Source organism: Schistocerca piceifrons, unplaced genomic scaffold (genome assembly GCF_021461385.2).
Source record: "Schistocerca piceifrons isolate TAMUIC-IGC-003096 unplaced genomic scaffold, iqSchPice1.1 HiC_scaffold_301, whole genome shotgun sequence".
NCBI classification, from domain to species: Eukaryota; Metazoa; Arthropoda; class Insecta; order Orthoptera; family Acrididae; genus Schistocerca; species Schistocerca piceifrons.
The window spans coordinates 1-16,322 of NW_025728517.1; the positions used below are offsets into that span (position 1 = coordinate 1).

At 51.5% G+C, this 16,322-nt stretch overlaps 27 non-coding genes across 27 annotated transcripts; 10 read left to right on the forward strand and 17 right to left on the reverse strand.

Moving 5' to 3' along the window:
* Positions 1–567: 567 nt before the first annotated feature.
* Trnav-aac lies at positions 568–639 on the reverse strand. The gene has a single exon. It is a non-coding gene; the product is annotated as a tRNA-Val (tRNA).
* Positions 640–796: 157 nt separating this feature from the next.
* On the reverse strand, positions 797–869 carry Trnav-cac. The gene has a single exon. It is a non-coding gene; the product is annotated as a tRNA-Val (tRNA).
* A 381-nt stretch (positions 870–1,250) lies between these two features.
* Positions 1,251–1,322, forward strand: Trnaa-agc. The gene has a single exon. It is a non-coding gene; the product is annotated as a tRNA-Ala (tRNA).
* A 734-nt stretch (positions 1,323–2,056) lies between these two features.
* Trnav-aac lies at positions 2,057–2,129 on the reverse strand. Its single transcript has one exon. It is a non-coding gene; the product is annotated as a tRNA-Val (tRNA).
* Positions 2,130–2,287: 158 nt separating this feature from the next.
* Positions 2,288–2,360, reverse strand: Trnav-cac. Its single transcript has one exon. It is a non-coding gene; the product is annotated as a tRNA-Val (tRNA).
* A 380-nt stretch (positions 2,361–2,740) lies between these two features.
* Trnaa-agc lies at positions 2,741–2,812 on the forward strand. Its single transcript has one exon. It is a non-coding gene; the product is annotated as a tRNA-Ala (tRNA).
* Positions 2,813–4,217: 1,405 nt separating this feature from the next.
* Positions 4,218–4,289, forward strand: Trnaa-agc. The gene has a single exon. It is a non-coding gene; the product is annotated as a tRNA-Ala (tRNA).
* Positions 4,290–5,013: 724 nt separating this feature from the next.
* On the reverse strand, positions 5,014–5,086 carry Trnav-aac. The gene has a single exon. It is a non-coding gene; the product is annotated as a tRNA-Val (tRNA).
* A 1,405-nt stretch (positions 5,087–6,491) lies between these two features.
* Trnav-aac lies at positions 6,492–6,564 on the reverse strand. The gene has a single exon. It is a non-coding gene; the product is annotated as a tRNA-Val (tRNA).
* A 612-nt stretch (positions 6,565–7,176) lies between these two features.
* Trnaa-agc lies at positions 7,177–7,248 on the forward strand. Its single transcript has one exon. It is a non-coding gene; the product is annotated as a tRNA-Ala (tRNA).
* Positions 7,249–7,970: 722 nt separating this feature from the next.
* Trnav-aac lies at positions 7,971–8,043 on the reverse strand. Its single transcript has one exon. It is a non-coding gene; the product is annotated as a tRNA-Val (tRNA).
* A 611-nt stretch (positions 8,044–8,654) lies between these two features.
* Trnaa-agc lies at positions 8,655–8,726 on the forward strand. The gene has a single exon. It is a non-coding gene; the product is annotated as a tRNA-Ala (tRNA).
* Positions 8,727–9,456: 730 nt separating this feature from the next.
* Positions 9,457–9,529, reverse strand: Trnav-aac. The gene has a single exon. It is a non-coding gene; the product is annotated as a tRNA-Val (tRNA).
* A 158-nt stretch (positions 9,530–9,687) lies between these two features.
* On the reverse strand, positions 9,688–9,760 carry Trnav-cac. The gene has a single exon. It is a non-coding gene; the product is annotated as a tRNA-Val (tRNA).
* Positions 9,761–10,140: 380 nt separating this feature from the next.
* On the forward strand, positions 10,141–10,212 carry Trnaa-agc. The gene has a single exon. It is a non-coding gene; the product is annotated as a tRNA-Ala (tRNA).
* Positions 10,213–10,944: 732 nt separating this feature from the next.
* Positions 10,945–11,017, reverse strand: Trnav-aac. The gene has a single exon. It is a non-coding gene; the product is annotated as a tRNA-Val (tRNA).
* A 158-nt stretch (positions 11,018–11,175) lies between these two features.
* On the reverse strand, positions 11,176–11,248 carry Trnav-cac. The gene has a single exon. It is a non-coding gene; the product is annotated as a tRNA-Val (tRNA).
* Positions 11,249–11,628: 380 nt separating this feature from the next.
* Trnaa-agc lies at positions 11,629–11,700 on the forward strand. The gene has a single exon. It is a non-coding gene; the product is annotated as a tRNA-Ala (tRNA).
* Positions 11,701–12,429: 729 nt separating this feature from the next.
* Positions 12,430–12,502, reverse strand: Trnav-aac. Its single transcript has one exon. It is a non-coding gene; the product is annotated as a tRNA-Val (tRNA).
* A 158-nt stretch (positions 12,503–12,660) lies between these two features.
* Positions 12,661–12,733, reverse strand: Trnav-cac. The gene has a single exon. It is a non-coding gene; the product is annotated as a tRNA-Val (tRNA).
* A 380-nt stretch (positions 12,734–13,113) lies between these two features.
* On the forward strand, positions 13,114–13,185 carry Trnaa-agc. Its single transcript has one exon. It is a non-coding gene; the product is annotated as a tRNA-Ala (tRNA).
* Positions 13,186–13,918: 733 nt separating this feature from the next.
* On the reverse strand, positions 13,919–13,991 carry Trnav-aac. The gene has a single exon. It is a non-coding gene; the product is annotated as a tRNA-Val (tRNA).
* Positions 13,992–14,149: 158 nt separating this feature from the next.
* On the reverse strand, positions 14,150–14,222 carry Trnav-cac. The gene has a single exon. It is a non-coding gene; the product is annotated as a tRNA-Val (tRNA).
* A 380-nt stretch (positions 14,223–14,602) lies between these two features.
* On the forward strand, positions 14,603–14,674 carry Trnaa-agc. Its single transcript has one exon. It is a non-coding gene; the product is annotated as a tRNA-Ala (tRNA).
* Positions 14,675–15,407: 733 nt separating this feature from the next.
* Positions 15,408–15,480, reverse strand: Trnav-aac. Its single transcript has one exon. It is a non-coding gene; the product is annotated as a tRNA-Val (tRNA).
* A 158-nt stretch (positions 15,481–15,638) lies between these two features.
* Trnav-cac lies at positions 15,639–15,711 on the reverse strand. The gene has a single exon. It is a non-coding gene; the product is annotated as a tRNA-Val (tRNA).
* A 380-nt stretch (positions 15,712–16,091) lies between these two features.
* Positions 16,092–16,163, forward strand: Trnaa-agc. Its single transcript has one exon. It is a non-coding gene; the product is annotated as a tRNA-Ala (tRNA).
* The last annotated feature ends 159 nt before the right edge of the window (positions 16,164–16,322 follow it).

Here is a 16,322-nt window from a genome sequence, read left to right on the forward strand (position 1 = left end):
CAGGAGGAACGGGTTCGATTCCCGGTACCGGAAATGCGCATTTTGTTGCTCCTCTTATGCGACTTGGCCCGACTTAGCTCGACTGACGCTACGCTGACGCTTGCAGAAAACTACGTTAAGTACGATTCGTGGTAACAAGTGACGGCGAGAGCGATGCGACACCTGTCCACCTCTTATCGAGGCACCTAACTGTGGTCAACAAAGCTGGAGGACTGCAAGACTTTGCCACGGGGGTTGAATGCAGCTAACCACACTGCTTAGTGTCCTAACAGCGGAGACAGGTTCAAAAAAAAAAAAAAAAAAAAAAAAAAAAAGATGGGTATGATTCCTGCTTAGGTGCAGGAGGTCCCGGGTTCAAATCCCGGACGAGCCCTAGCGTTTTGTGCAAACTGATCGCACGTCAGTGGCTGAGTCAGCGCAAAAAGCTCGCCGTCAATATCAAATGAATTTCTTATTCGATGTGAGCAATTGACACTCGGGTCCGACGCGTGAAGGCGATTACGAAGGCTTCGGGTACAGATGGTAGCAGATGCATGTTAGTACGTCTTGCTTAAAGTGATGAAAAAGTGTTTCCGCCCGGGATCGAACGGGGACCTTCTGCGTGTTAGGCAGACGTGATAACCGCTACACCACGGAAACTGCTTGTGTGCACCTTACTTCACAGACAACTTGTAGTGATGTTATGATCGTAACTAAAAATTCAATAAATGTGGTACTTGCAAAACGAGGGGACATGCAGCAGATCCACACACGAAGTGGCTCATTGGAGGACAATACGACATAGGCAGGAAAATACTGTTCCCGCCCGGGATCGAACCGGGGACCTTCTGCGTGTGAAGCAGACGTGATAACCGCTACACTACGGAAACGACGGACCCGACGAGTCCATCCTTTTTCACTCAAACTTGCCTCAGCCTTTCTATCGTCGGCGAATGCACACACGACAGATCTAATGTCAGCCTGGAACCCATCACAGCCGAGGGCTCAAGAAGTCTTCGGGGTGCTCGAGAGGGTGTCTGCCGTAGCACCCTTAACGAGATAGCGGCGTTTCGCGCGGTCGTTATTGCAAGTCATATCAGCAAAAGCAATCACTTTCTCAGCAGCAGGCAGTGCGAGCCCAGCGGCAGCTCTACATGAGGGTACCGATAGCCCAGGAGGGCCGCCCCCATCCCGCCAGGCGTACACGAGACTTCCAGGGCACCCTGGACGACATCGAGGGACTGGAGTAATTGGCAATCGCCGTGTCATAGGGCTCGTTGGTCTAGGGGTATGATTCCTGCTTAGCGTGCAGAAGGTCCCGGGTTCAAATCCCGAACGAGCCCCTAGCGTTTTGTGCAAACTGATCGCACGTCAGTGGCTGAGTCAGCGCAAAAAGCTCGCCGTCAATATCAAATGAACTTCTTATTCGATGTGAACAATTGACACTCTGGTCCGACGCGTTAAAAAAAAAAAAAAAAAAAAGTGGCTAGGGTACCTGGCTCTCACCCAGGAGGAACGGGTTCGATTCCCGGTACCGGAAATGCGCATTTTGTTGCTCCTCTTATGCGACTTGGCCCGACTTAGCTCGACTGACGCTACGCTGACGCTTGCAGAAAACTACGTTAAGTACGATTCGTGGTAACAAGTGACGGCGAGAGCGATGCGACACCTGTCCACCTCTTATCGAGGCACCTAACTGTGGTCAACAAAGCTGGAGGACTGCAAGACTTTGCCACGGGGTTGAATGCAGCTAACCACACTGCTTAGTGTCCTAACAGCGGAGACAGGTTCAAAAAAAAAAAAAAAAAAAAAAAAAAAAAAAGATGGGTATGATTCCTGCTTAGGGTGCAGGAGGTCCCGGGTTCAAATCCCGGACGAGCCCTAGCGTTTTGTGCAAACTGATCGCACGTCAGTGGCTGAGTCAGCGGCAAAAAGCTCGCCGTCAATATCAAATGAATTTCTTATTCGATGTGAGCAATTGACACTCGGGTCCGACGCGTGAAGGCGATTACGAAGGCTTCGGGTACAGATGGTAGCAGATGCATGTTAGTACGTCTTGCTTAAAGTGATGAAAAAGTGTTTCCGCCCGGGATCGAACCGGGGACCTTCTGCGTGTTAGGCAGTCGTGATAACCGCTACACCACGGAAACTGCTTGTGTGCACCTTACTTCACAGACAACTTGTAGTGATGTTATGATCGTAACTAAAAAATTCAATAAATGTGGTACTTGCAAAACGAGGGGACATGCAGCAGATCCACACACGAAGTGGCTCATTGGAGGACAATACGACATAGGCAGGAAAATACTGTTCCCGCCCGGGATCGAACCGGGGACCTTCTGCGTGTGAAGCAGACGTGATAACCGCTACACTACGGAAACGACGGACCTGACGAGTCCATCCTTTTTCACTCAAACTTGCCTCAGCCTTTCTATCGTCGGCGAATGCACACACGACAGATCTAATGTCAGCCTGGAAACCCATCACAGCCGAGGGCTCAAGAAGTCTTCGGGGTGCTCGAGAGGGTGTCTGCCGTAGCACCCTTAACGAGATAGCGGCGTTTCGCGCGGTCGTTATTGCAAGTCATATCAGCAAAAGCAATCACTTTCTCAGCAGCAGGCAGTGCGAGCCCAGCGGCAGCTCTACATGAGGGTACCGATAGCCCAGGAGGGCCGCCCCCATCCCGCCAGCGTACACGAGACTTCCAGGGCACCCTGGACGACATCGAGGGACTGAGTAATTGGCAATCGCCGTGTCATAGGGCTCGTTGGTCTAGGGGTATGATTCCTGCTTAGCGTGCAGAAGGTCCCGGGTTCAAATCCCGAACGAGCCCTAGCGTTTTGTGCAAACTGATCGCACGTCAGTGGCTGAGTCAGCGCAAAAAGCTCGCCGTCAATATCAAATGAACTTCTTATTCGATGTGAACAATTGACACTCTGGTCCGACGCGTTAAAAAAAAAAAAAAAAAAAAGTGGCTAGGGTACCTGGCTCTCACCCAGGAGGAACGGGTTCGATTCCCGGTACCGGAAATGCGCATTTTGTTGCTCCTCTTATGCGACTTGGCCCGACTTAGCTCGACTGACGCTACGCTGGACGCTTGCAGAAAACTACGTTAAGTACGATTCGTGGTAAACAAGTGACGGCGAGAGCGATGCGACACCTGTCCACCTCTTATCGAGGCACCTAACTGTGGTCAACAAAGCTGGAGGACTGCAAGACATTGCCACGGGGGTTGAATGCAGCTAACCACACTGCTTAGTGTCCTAACAGCGGAGACAGGTTCAAAAAAAAAAAAAAAAAAAAGATGGGTATGATTCCTGCTTAGGGTGCAGGAGGTCCCGGGTTCAAATCCCGGACGAGCCCTCGCGTTTTGTGCAAACTGATCGCACGTCAGTGGCTGAGTCAGCGCAAAAAGCTCGCCGTCAATATCAACGAATTTCTTATTCGACGTGAGCAATTGACACTCTGGTCCGACGCGTGAAGGCGATTACGAAGGTTTCGGGTACAGATGGTAGCGGATGCATGTTAGTAAGTCTTGCTTAAAGTGATGAAAAGTGTTTCCGCCCGGGATCGAACCGGGGACCTTCTGCGTGTTTGGTAGACGTGATAACCGCTACACACGGAAACTGCTTGTGTGCGCCGTACTTCACAGACAACTTGTAGTGATGTTGCCATCGTAACTAAAAAATTCAATAAATGTGGTACTTGCAAAACGAAGGGACATGCAGCAGATCCACACACGACGTGGCTCATTGGAGGACAATACGACACAGGCAGAATAATACTGTTCCCGCCCGGGATCGAACCGGGGACCCTCTGCGCGTGAAGCAGACGTGATAACCGCTATACTGCGGAATCGACGGACCAGAGGAGTCCATCCTTGTTCAGTCCAACTTGCCGCAGCCTTTCTCTCGTCCGCGAATGCACATACGACAGTTCTTTTGTCAGCCTGGAACCCATCACAGCCGAGGGCTCAAGAAGTCTTCGGGGTGCTCGAGAGGGTGTCTGCCGTAGCACCCCTAACGAGATAGCGGCGTTTCGCGCAGTCGTTATTGCAAGTCATATCAGCAAAAGCAATCACTTTCTCAGCAGCAGGCAGTGCGAGCCCAGCGGCAGCTCTACATGAGGGGTACCGATAGCCAGGAGGGGCCGCCCCCATCCCGCCAGCGTACACGAGACTTCCAGGGCACCCTGGACGACATCGAGGACTGGAGTAATTGGCAATCGCCGTGTCATAGGGCTCGTTGGTCTAGGGGTATGATTCCTGCTTAGCGTGCAGAAGGTCCCGGGTTCAAATCCCGAACGAGCCCTAGCGTTTTGTGCAAACTGATCGCACGTCAGTGGCTGAGTCAGCGCAAAAAGCTCGCCGTCAATATCAAATGAACTTCTTATTCGATGTGAACAATTGACACTCTGGTCCGACGCGTTAAAAAAAAAAAAAAAAAAAAAGTGGCTAGGGTACCTGGCTCTCACCCAGGAGGAACGGGTTCGATTCCCGGTACCGGAAATGCGCATTTTGTTGCTCCTCTTATGCGACTTGGCCCGACTTAGCTCGACTGACGCTACGCTGACGCTTGCAGAAAACTACGTTAAGTACGATTTCGTGGTAACAAGTGACGGCGAGAGCGATGCGACACCTGTCCACCTCTTATCGAGGCACCTAACTGTGGTCAACAAAGCTGGAGGACTGCAAGACATTGCCACGGGGGTTGAATGCAGCTAACCACACTGCTTAGTGTCCTAACAGCGGAGACAGGTTCAAAAAAAAAAAAAAAAAAAGATGGGTATGATTCCTGCTTTAGGGTGCAGGAGGTCCCGGGTTCAAATCCCGGACGAGCCCTCGCGTTTTGTGCAAACTGATCGCACGTCAGTGGCTGAGTCAGCGCAAAAAGCTCGCCGTCAATATCAAACGAATTTCTTATTCGACGTGAGCAATTGACACTCTGGTCCGACGCGTGAAGGCGATTACGAAGGTTTCGGGTACAGATGGTAGCGGATGCATGTTAGTAAGTCTTGCTTAAAGTGATGAAAAAGTGTTTCCGCCCGGGATCGAACCGGGGACCTTCTGCGTGTTTGGTAGACGTGATAACCGCTACACCACGGAAACTGCTTGTGTGCGCCGTACTTCACAGACAACTTGTAGTGATGTTGCCATCGTAACTAAAAAATTCAATAAATGTGGTACTTGCAAAACGAAGGGACATGCAGCAGATCCACACACGACGTGGCTCATTGGAGGACAATACGACACAGGCAGAATAATACTGTTCCCGCCCGGGATCGAACCGGGGACCCTCTGCGCGTGAAGCAGACGTGATAACCGCTATACTGCGGAATCGACGGACCAGAGGAGTCCATCCTTGTTCACTCCAACTTGCCGCAGCCTTTCTCTCGTCCGCGAATGCACATACGACAGTTCTTTTGTCAGCCTGGAACCCATCACAGCCGAGGGCTCAAGAAGTCTTCGGGGGTGCTCGAGAGGGTGTCTGCCGTAGCACCCCTAACGAGATAGCGGCGTTCGCGCAGTCGTTATTGCAAGTCATATCAGCAAAAGCAATCACTTTCTCAGCAGCAGGCAGTGCGAGCCCAGCGGCAGCTCTACATGAGGGTACCGATAGCCCAGGAGGGCCGCCCCCATCCCGCCAGCGTACACGAGACTTCCAGGGCACCCGGGACGACATCGAGGGACTGGAGTAATTGGCAATCGCCGTGTCATAGGGCTCGTTGGTCTAGGGGTATGATTCCTGCTTAGCGTGCAGAAGGTCCCGGTTCAAATCCCGAACGAGCCCTAGCGTTTTGTGCAAACTGATCGCACGTCAGTGGCTGAGTCAGCGCAAAAAGCTCGCCGTCAATATCAAATGAACTTCTTATTCGATGTGAACAATTGACACTCTGGTCCGACGCGTTAAAAAAAAAAAAAAAAAAAAAGTGGCTAGGGTACCTGGCTCTCACCCAGGAGGAACGGGGTTCGATTCCCGGTACCGGAAATGCGCATTTTGTTGCTCCTCTTATGCGACTTGGCCCGACTTAGCTCGACTGACGCTACGCTGACGCTTGCAGAAAACTACGTTAAGTACGATTCGTGGTAACAAGTGACGGCGAGAGCGATGCGACACCTGTCCACCTCTTATCGAGGCACCTAACTGTGGTCAACAAAGCTGGAGGACTGCAAGACATTGCCACGGGGGTTGAATGCAGCTTAACCACACTGCTTAGTGTCCTAACAGCGGAGACAGGTTCAAAAAAAAAAAAAAAAAAAGATGGGTATGATTCCTGCTTAGGGTGCAGGAGGTCCCGGGTTCAAATCCCGGACGAGCCCTCGCGTTTGTGCAAACTGATCGCACGTCAGTGGCTGAGTCAGCGCAAAAAGCTCGCCGTCAATATCAAACGAATTTCTTATTCGACGTGAGCAATTGACACTCTGGTCCGACGCGTGAAGGCGATTACGAAGGTTTCGGGTACAGATGGTAGCGGATGCATGTTAGTAAGTCTTGCTTAAAGTGATGAAAAAGTGTTTCCGCCCGGGATCGAACCGGGGACCTTCTGCGTGTTTGGTAGACGTGATAACCGCTACACCACGGAAACTGCTTGTGTGCGCCGTACTTCACAGACAACTTGTAGTGATGTTGCCATCGTAACTAAAAAATTCAATAAATGTGGTACTTGCAAAACGAAGGGACATGCAGCAGATCCACACACGACGTGGCTCATTGGAGGACAATACGACACAGGCAGAATATTACTGTTCCCGCCCGGGATCGAACCGGGGACCCTCTGCGCGTGAAGCAGACGTGATAACCGCTATACTGCGGAATCGACGGACCAGAGGAGTCCATCCTTGTTCACTCCAACTTGCCGCAGCCTTTCTCTCGTCCGCGAATGCACATACGACAGTTCTTTTGTCAGCCTGGAACCCATCACAGCCGAGGGCTCAAGAAGTCTTCGGGGTGCTCGAGAGGGTGTCTGCCGTAGCACCCCCTAACGAGATAGCGGCGTTTCGCGCAGTCGTTATTGCAAGTCATATCAGCAAAAGCAATCACTTTCTCAGCAGCAGGCAGTGCGAGCCCAGCGGCAGCTCTACATGAGGGTACCGATAGCCCAGGAGGGCCGCCCCCATCCCGCCAGCGTACACGAGACTTCCAGGGCACCCTGGACGACATCGAGGGACTGGAGTAATTGGCAATCGCCGTGTCATAGGGCTCGTTGGTCTAGGGGTATGATTCCTGCTTAGCGTGCAGAAGGTCCCGGGTTCAAATCCCGAACGAGCCCTAGCGTTTTGTGCAAACTGATCGCACGTCAGTGGCTGAGTCAGCGCAAAAAGCTCGCCGTCAATATCAAATGAACTTCTTATTCGATGTGAACAATTGACACTCTGGTCCGACGCGTTAAAAAAAAAAAAAAAAAAAAGTGGCTAGGGTACCTGGCTCTCACCCAGGAGGAACGGGTTCGATTCCCGGTACCGGAAATGCGCATTTTGTTGCTCCTCTTATGCGACTTGGCCCGACTTAGCTCGACTGACGCTACGCTGACGCTTGCAGAAAACTACGTTAAGTACGATTCGTGGTAACAAGTGACGGCGAGAGCGATGCGACACCTGTCCACCTCTTATCGAGGCACCTAACTGTGGTCAACAAAGCTGGAGGACTGCAAGACATTGCCACGGGGGTTGAATGCAGCTAACCACACTGCTTAGTGTCCTAACAGCGGAGACAGGTTCAAAAAAAAAAAAAAAAAAAAGATGGGTATGATTCCTGCTTAGGGTGCAGGAGGTCCCGGGTTCAAATCCCGGACGAGCCCTCGCGTTTTGTGCAAACTGATCGCACGTCAGTGGCTGAGTCAGCGCAAAAAGCTCGCCGTCAATATCAAACGAATTTCTTATTCGACGTGAGCAATTGACACTCTGGTCCGACGCGTGAAGGCGATTACGAAGGTTTCGGGTACAGATGGTAGCGGATGCATGTTAGTAAGTCTTGCTTAAAGTGATGAAAAAGTGTTTCCGCCCGGGATCGAACCGGGGACCTTCTGCGTGTTTGGTAGACGTGATAACCGCTACACCACGGAAACTGCTTGTGTGCGCCGTACTTCACAGACAACTTGTAGTGATGTTGCCATCGTAACTAAAAAATTCAATAAATGTGGTACTTGCAAAACGAAGGGACATGCAGCAGATCCACACACGACGTGGCTCATTGGAGGACAATACGACACAGGCAGAATAATACTGTTCCCGCCCGGGATCGAACCGGGGACCCTCTGCGCGTGAAGCAGACGTGATAACCGCTATACTGCGGAATCGACGGACCAGAGGAGTCCATCCTTGTTCACTCCAACTTGCCGCAGCCTTTCTCTCGTCCGCGAATGCACATACGACAGTTCTTTTGTCAGCCTGGAACCCATCACAGCCGAGGGCTCAAGAAGTCTTCGGGGTGCTCGAGAGGGTGTCTGCCGTAGCACCCCTAACGAGATAGCGGCGTTTCGCGCAGTCGTTATTGCAAGTCATATCAGCAAAAGCAATCACTTTCTCAGCAGCAGGCAGTGCGAGCCCAGCGGCAGCTCTACATGAGGGTACCGATAGCCCAGGAGGGCCGCCCCCATCCCGCCAGCGTACACGAGACTTCCAGGGCACCCTGGACGACATCGAGGGACTGGAGTAATTGGCAATCGCCGTGTCATAGGGCTCGTTGGTCTAGGGGTATGATTCCTGCTTAGCGTGCAGAAGGTCCCGGGTTCAAATCCCGAACGAGCCCTAGCGTTTTGTGCAAACTGATCGCACGTCAGTGGCTGAGTCAGCGCAAAAAGCTCGCCGTCAATATCAAATGAACTTCTTATTCGATGTGAACAATTGACACTCTGGTCCGACGCGTTAAAAAAAAAAAAAAAAAAAAGTGGCTAGGGTACCTGGCTCTCACCCAGGAGGAACGGGTTCGATTCCCGGTACCGGAAATGCGCATTTTGTTGCTCCTCTTATGCGACTTGGCCCGACTTAGCTCGACTGACGCTACGCTGACGCTTGCAGAAAACTACGTTAAGTACGATTCGTGGTAACAAGTGACGGCGAGAGCGATGCGACACCTGTCCACCTCTTATCGAGGCACCTAACTGTGGTCAACAAAGCTGGAGGACTGCAAGACTTTGCCACGGGGGTTGAATGCAGCTAACCACACTGCTTAGTGTCCTAACAGCGGAGACAGGTTCAAAAAAAAAAAAAAAAAAAAAAAAAAAAGATGGGTATGATTCCTGCTTAGGGTGCAGGAGGTCCCGGGTTCAAATCCCGGACGAGCCCTAGCGTTTTGTGCAAACTGATCGCACGTCAGTGGCTGAGTCAGCGCAAAAAGCTCGCCGTCAATATCAAATGAATTTCTTATTCGATGTGAGCAATTGACACTCGGGTCCGACGCGTGAAGGCGATTACGAAGGCTTCGGGTACAGATGGTAGCAGATGCATGTTAGTACGTCTTGCTTAAAGTGATGAAAAAGTGTTTCCGCCCGGGATCGAACCGGGGACCTTCTGCGTGTTAGGCAGACGTGATAACCGCTACACCACGGAAACTGCTTGTGTGCACCTTACTTCACAGACAACTTGTAGTGATGTTATGATCGTAACTAAAAAATTCAATAAATGTGGTACTTGCAAAACGAGGGGACATGCAGCAGATCCACACACGAAGTGGCTCATTGGAGGACAATACGACATAGGCAGGAAAATACTGTTCCCGCCCGGGATCGAACCGGGGACCTTCTGCGTGTGAAGCAGACGTGATAACCGCTACACTACGGAAACGACGGACCCGACGAGTCCATCCTTTTTCACTCAAACTTGCCTCAGCCTTTCTATCGTCGGCGAATGCACACACGACAGATCTAATGTCAGCCTGGAACCCATCACAGCCGAGGGCTCAAGAAGTCTTCGGGGTGCTCGAGAGGGTGTCTGCCGTAGCACCCTTAACGAGATAGCGGCGTTTCGCGCGGTCGTTATTGCAAGTCATATCAGCAAAAGCAATCACTTTCTCAGCAGCAGGCAGTGCGAGCCCAGCGGCAGCTCTACATGAGGGTACCGATAGCCCAGGAGGGCCGCCCCCATCCCGCCAGCGTACACGAGACTTCCAGGGCACCCTGGACGACATCGAGGGACTGGAGTAATTGGCAATCGCCGTGTCATAGGGCTCGTTGGTCTAGGGGTATGATTCCTGCTTAGCGTGCAGAAGGTCCCGGGTTCAAATCCCGAACGAGCCCTAGCGTTTTGTGCAAACTGATCGCACGTCAGTGGCTGAGTCAGCGCAAAAAGCTCGCCGTCAATATCAAATGAACTTCTTATTCGATGTGAACAATTGACACTCTGGTCCGACGCGTTAAAAAAAAAAAAAAAAAAAAGTGGCTAGGGTACCTGGCTCTCACCCAGGAGGAACGGGTTCGATTCCCGGTACCGGAAATGCGCATTTTGTTGCTCCTCTTATGCGACTTGGCCCGACTTAGCTCGACTGACGCTACGCTGACGCTTGCAGAAAACTACGTTAAGTACGATTCGTGGTAACAAGTGACGGCGAGAGCGATGCGACACCTGTCCACCTCTTATCGAGGCACCTAACTGTGGTCAACAAAGCTGGAGGACTGCAAGACTTTGCCACGGGGGTTGAATGCAGCTAACCACACTGCTTAGTGTCCTAACAGCGGAGACAGGTTCAAAAAAAAAAAAAAAAAAAAAAAAAAAAAAGATGGGTATGATTCCTGCTTAGGGTGCAGGAGGTCCCGGGTTCAAATCCCGGACGAGCCCTAGCGTTTTGTGCAAACTGATCGCACGTCAGTGGCTGAGTCAGCGCAAAAAGCTCGCCGTCAATATCAAATGAATTTCTTATTCGATGTGAGCAATTGACACTCGGGTCCGACGCGTGAAGGCGATTACGAAGGCTTCGGGTACAGATGGTAGCAGATGCATGTTAGTACGTCTTGCTTAAAGTGATGAAAAAGTGTTTCCGCCCGGGATCGAACCGGGGACCTTCTGCGTGTTAGGCAGACGTGATAACCGCTACACCACGGAAACTGCTTGTGTGCACCTTACTTCACAGACAACTTGTAGTGATGTTATGATCGTAACTAAAAAATTCAATAAATGTGGTACTTGCAAAACGAGGGGACATGCAGCAGATCCACACACGAAGTGGCTCATTGGAGGACAATACGACATAGGCAGGAAAATACTGTTCCCGCCCGGGATCGAACCGGGGACCTTCTGCGTGTGAAGCAGACGTGATAACCGCTACACTACGGAAACGACGGACCTGACGAGTCCATCCTTTTTCACTCAAACTTGCCTCAGCCTTTCTATCGTCGGCGAATGCACACACGACAGATCTAATGTCAGCCTGGAACCCATCACAGCCGAGGGCTCAAGAAGTCTTCGGGGTGCTCGAGAGGGTGTCTGCCGTAGCACCCTTAACGAGATAGCGGCGTTTCGCGCGGTCGTTATTGCAAGTCATATCAGCAAAAGCAATCACTTTCTCAGCAGCAGGCAGTGCGAGCCCAGCGGCAGCTCTACATGAGGGTACCGATAGCCCAGGAGGGCCGCCCCCATCCCGCCAGCGTACACGAGACTTCCAGGGCACCCTGGACGACATCGAGGGACTGGAGTAATTGGCAATCGCCGTGTCATAGGGCTCGTTGGTCTAGGGGTATGATTCCTGCTTAGCGTGCAGAAGGTCCCGGGTTCAAATCCCGAACGAGCCCTAGCGTTTTGTGCAAACTGATCGCACGTCAGTGGCTGAGTCAGCGCAAAAAGCTCGCCGTCAATATCAAATGAACTTCTTATTCGATGTGAACAATTGACACTCTGGTCCGACGCGTTAAAAAAAAAAAAAAAAAAAGTGGCTAGGGTACCTGGCTCTCACCCAGGAGGAACGGGTTCGATTCCCGGTACCGGAAATGCGCATTTTGTTGCTCCTCTTATGCGACTTGGCCCGACTTAGCTCGACTGACGCTACGCTGACGCTTGCAGAAAACTACGTTAAGTACGATTCGTGGTAACAAGTGACGGCGAGAGCGATGCGACACCTGTCCACCTCTTATCGAGGCACCTAACTGTGGTCAACAAAGCTGGAGGACTGCAAGACTTTGCCACGGGGGTTGAATGCAGCTAACCACACTGCTTAGTGTCCTAACAGCGGAGACAGGTTCAAAAAAAAAAAAAAAAAAAAAAAAAAAAGATGGGTATGATTCCTGCTTAGGGTGCAGGAGGTCCCGGGTTCAAATCCCGGACGAGCCCTAGCGTTTTGTGCAAACTGATCGCACGTCAGTGGCTGAGTCAGCGCAAAAAGCTCGCCGTCAATATCAAATGAATTTCTTATTCGATGTGAGCAATTGACACTCGGGTCCGACGCGTGAAGGCGATTACGAAGGCTTCGGGTACAGATGGTAGCAGATGCATGTTAGTACGTCTTGCTTAAAGTGATGAAAAAGTGTTTCCGCCCGGGATCGAACCGGGGACCTTCTGCGTGTTAGGCAGACGTGATAACCGCTACACCACGGAAACTGCTTGTGTGCACCTTACTTCACAGACAACTTGTAGTGATGTTATGATCGTAACTAAAAAATTCAATAAATGTGGTACTTGCAAAACGAGGGGACATGCAGCAGATCCACACACGAAGTGGCTCATTGGAGGACAATACGACATAGGCAGGAAAATACTGTTCCCGCCCGGGATCGAACCGGGGACCTTCTGCGTGTGAAGCAGACGTGATAACCGCTACACTACGGAAACGACGGACCCGACGAGTCCATCCTTTTTCACTCAAACTTGCCTCAGCCTTTCTATCGTCGGCGAATGCACACACGACAGATCTAATGTCAGCCTGGAACCCATCACAGCCGAGGGCTCAAGAAGTCTTCGGGGTGCTCGAGAGGGTGTCTGCCGTAGCACCCTTAACGAGATAGCGGCGTTTCGCGCGGTCGTTATTGCAAGTCATATCAGCAAAAGCAATCACTTTCTCAGCAGCAGGCAGTGCGAGCCCAGCGGCAGCTCTACATGAGGGTACCGATAGCCCAGGAGGGCCGCCCCCATCCCGCCAGCGTACACGAGACTTCCAGGGCACCCTGGACGACATCGAGGGACTGGAGTAATTGGCAATCGCCGTGTCATAGGGCTCGTTGGTCTAGGGGTATGATTCCTGCTTAGCGTGCAGAAGGTCCCGGGTTCAAATCCCGAACGAGCCCTAGCGTTTTGTGCAAACTGATCGCACGTCAGTGGCTGAGTCAGCGCAAAAAGCTCGCCGTCAATATCAAATGAACTTCTTATTCGATGTGAACAATTGACACTCTGGTCCGACGCGTTAAAAAAAAAAAAAAAAAAAAGTGGCTAGGGTACCTGGCTCTCACCCAGGAGGAACGGGTTCGATTCCCGGTACCGGAAATGCGCATTTTGTTGCTCCTCTTATGCGACTTGGCCCGACTTAGCTCGACTGACGCTACGCTGACGCTTGCAGAAAACTACGTTAAGTACGATTCGTGGTAACAAGTGACGGCGAGAGCGATGCGACACCTGTCCACCTCTTATCGAGGCACCTAACTGTGGTCAACAAAGCTGGAGGACTGCAAGACTTTGCCACGGGGGTTGAATGCAGCTAACCACACTGCTTAGTGTCCTAACAGCGGAGACAGGTTCAAAAAAAAAAAAAAAAAAAAAAAAAAAAAAAGATGGGTATGATTCCTGCTTAGGGTGCAGGAGGTCCCGGGTTCAAATCCCGGGCGAACCCTAGCGTTTTGTGCAAACTGATCGCACGTCAGTGGCTGAGTCAGCGCAAAAAGCTCGCCGTCAATATCAAATGAATTTCTTATTCGATGTGAGCAATTGACACTCGGGTCCGACGCGTGAAGGCGATTACGAAGGCTTCGGGTACAGATGGTAGCAGATGCATGTTAGTACGTCTTGCTTAAAGTGATGAAAAAGTGTTTCCGCCCGGGATCGAACCGGGGACCTTCTGCGTGTTAGGCAGACGTGATAACCGCTACACCACGGAAACTGCTTGTGTGCACCTTACTTCACAGACAACTTGTAGTGATGTTATGATCGTAACTAAAAAATTCAATAAATGTGGTACTTGCAAAACGAGGGGACATGCAGCAGATCCACACACGAAGTGGCTCATTGGAGGACAATACGACATAGGCAGGAAAATACTGTTCCCGCCCGGGATCGAACCGGGGACCTTCTGCGTGTGAAGCAGACGTGATAACCGCTACACTACGGAAACGACGGACCCGACGAGTCCATCCTTTTTCACTCAAACTTGCCTCAGCCTTTCTATCGTCGGCGAATGCACACACGACAGATCTAATGTCAGCCTGGAACCCATCACAGCCGAGGGCTCAAGAAGTCTTCGGGGTGCTCGAGAGGGTGTCTGCCGTAGCACCCTTAACGAGATAGCGGCGTTTCGCGCGGTCGTTATTGCAAGTCATATCAGCAAAAGCAATCACTTTCTCAGCAGCAGGCAGTGCGAGCCCAGCGGCAGCTCTACATGAGGGTACCGATAGCCCAGGAGGGCCGCCCCCATCCCGCCAGCGTACACGAGACTTCCAGGGCACCCTGGACGACATCGAGGGACTGGAGTAATTGGCAATCGCCGTGTCATAGGGCTCGTTGGTCTAGGGGTATGATTCCTGCTTAGCGTGCAGAAGGTCCCGGGTTCAAATCCCGAACGAGCCCTAGCGTTTTGTGCAAACTGATCGCACGTCAGTGGCTGAGTCAGCGCAAAAAGCTCGCCGTCAATATCAAATGAACTTCTTATTCGATGTGAACAATTGACACTCTGGTCCGACGCGTTAAAAAAAAAAAAAAAAAAAAGTGGCTAGGGTACCTGGCTCTCACCCAGGAGGAACGGGTTCGATTCCCGGTACCGGAAATGCGCATTTTGTTGCTCCTCTTATGCGACTTGGCCCGACTTAGCTCGACTGACGCTACGCTGACGCTTGCAGAAAACTACGTTAAGTACGATTCGTGGTAACAAGTGACGGCGAGAGCGATGCGACACCTGTCCACCTCTTATCGAGGCACCTAACTGTGGTCAACAAAGCTGGAGGACTGCAAGACTTTGCCACGGGGGTTGAATGCAGCTAACCACACTGCTTAGTGTCCTAACAGCGGAGACAGGTTCAAAAAAAAAAAAAAAAAAAAAAAAAAAAAAAGATGGGTATGATTCCTGCTTAGGGTGCAGGAGGTCCCGGGTTCAAATCCCGGGCGAACCCTAGCGTTTTGTGCAAACTGATCGCACGTCAGTGGCTGAGTCAGCGCAAAAAGCTCGCCGTCAATATCAAATGAATTTCTTATTCGATGTGAGCAATTGACACTCGGGTCCGACGCGTGAAGGCGATTACGAAGGCTTCGGGTACAGATGGTAGCAGATGCATGTTAGTACGTCTTGCTTAAAGTGATGAAAAAGTGTTTCCGCCCGGGATCGAACCGGGGACCTTCTGCGTGTTAGGCAGACGTGATAACCGCTACACCACGGAAACTGCTTGTGTGCACCTTACTTCACAGACAACTTGTAGTGATGTTATGATCGTAACTAAAAAATTCAATAAATGTGGTACTTGCAAAACGAGGGGACATGCAGCAGATCCACACACGAAGTGGCTCATTGGAGGACAATACGACATAGGCAGGAAAATACTGTTCCCGCCCGGGATCGAACCGGGGACCTTCTGCGTGTGAAGCAGACGTGATAACCGCTACACTACGGAAACGACGGACCCGACGAGTCCATCCTTTTTCACTCAAACTTGCCTCAGCCTTTCTATCGTCGGCGAATGCACACACGACAGATCTAATGTCAGCCTGGAACCCATCACAGCCGAGGGCTCAAGAAGTCTTCGGGGTGCTCGAGAGGGTGTCTGCCGTAGCACCCTTAACGAGATAGCGGCGTTTCGCGCGGTCGTTATTGCAAGTCATATCAGCAAAAGCAATCACTTTCTCAGCAGCAGGCAGTGCGAGCCCAGCGGCAGCTCTACATGAGGGTACCGATAGCCCAGGAGGGCCGCCCCCATCCCGCCAGCGTACACGAGACTTCCAGGGCACCCTGGACGACATCGAGGGACTGGAGTAATTGGCAATCGCCGTGTCATAGGGCTCGTTGGTCTAGGGGTATGATTCCTGCTTAGCGTGCAGAAGGTCCCGGGTTCAAATCCCGAACGAGCCCTAGCGTTTTGTGCAAACTGATCGCACGTCAGTGGCTGAGTCAGCGCAAAAAGCTCGCCGTCAATATCAAATGAACTTCTTATTCGATGTGAACAATTGACACTCTGGTCCGACGCGTTAAAAAAAAAAAAAAAAAAAAGTGGCTAGGGTACCTGGCTCT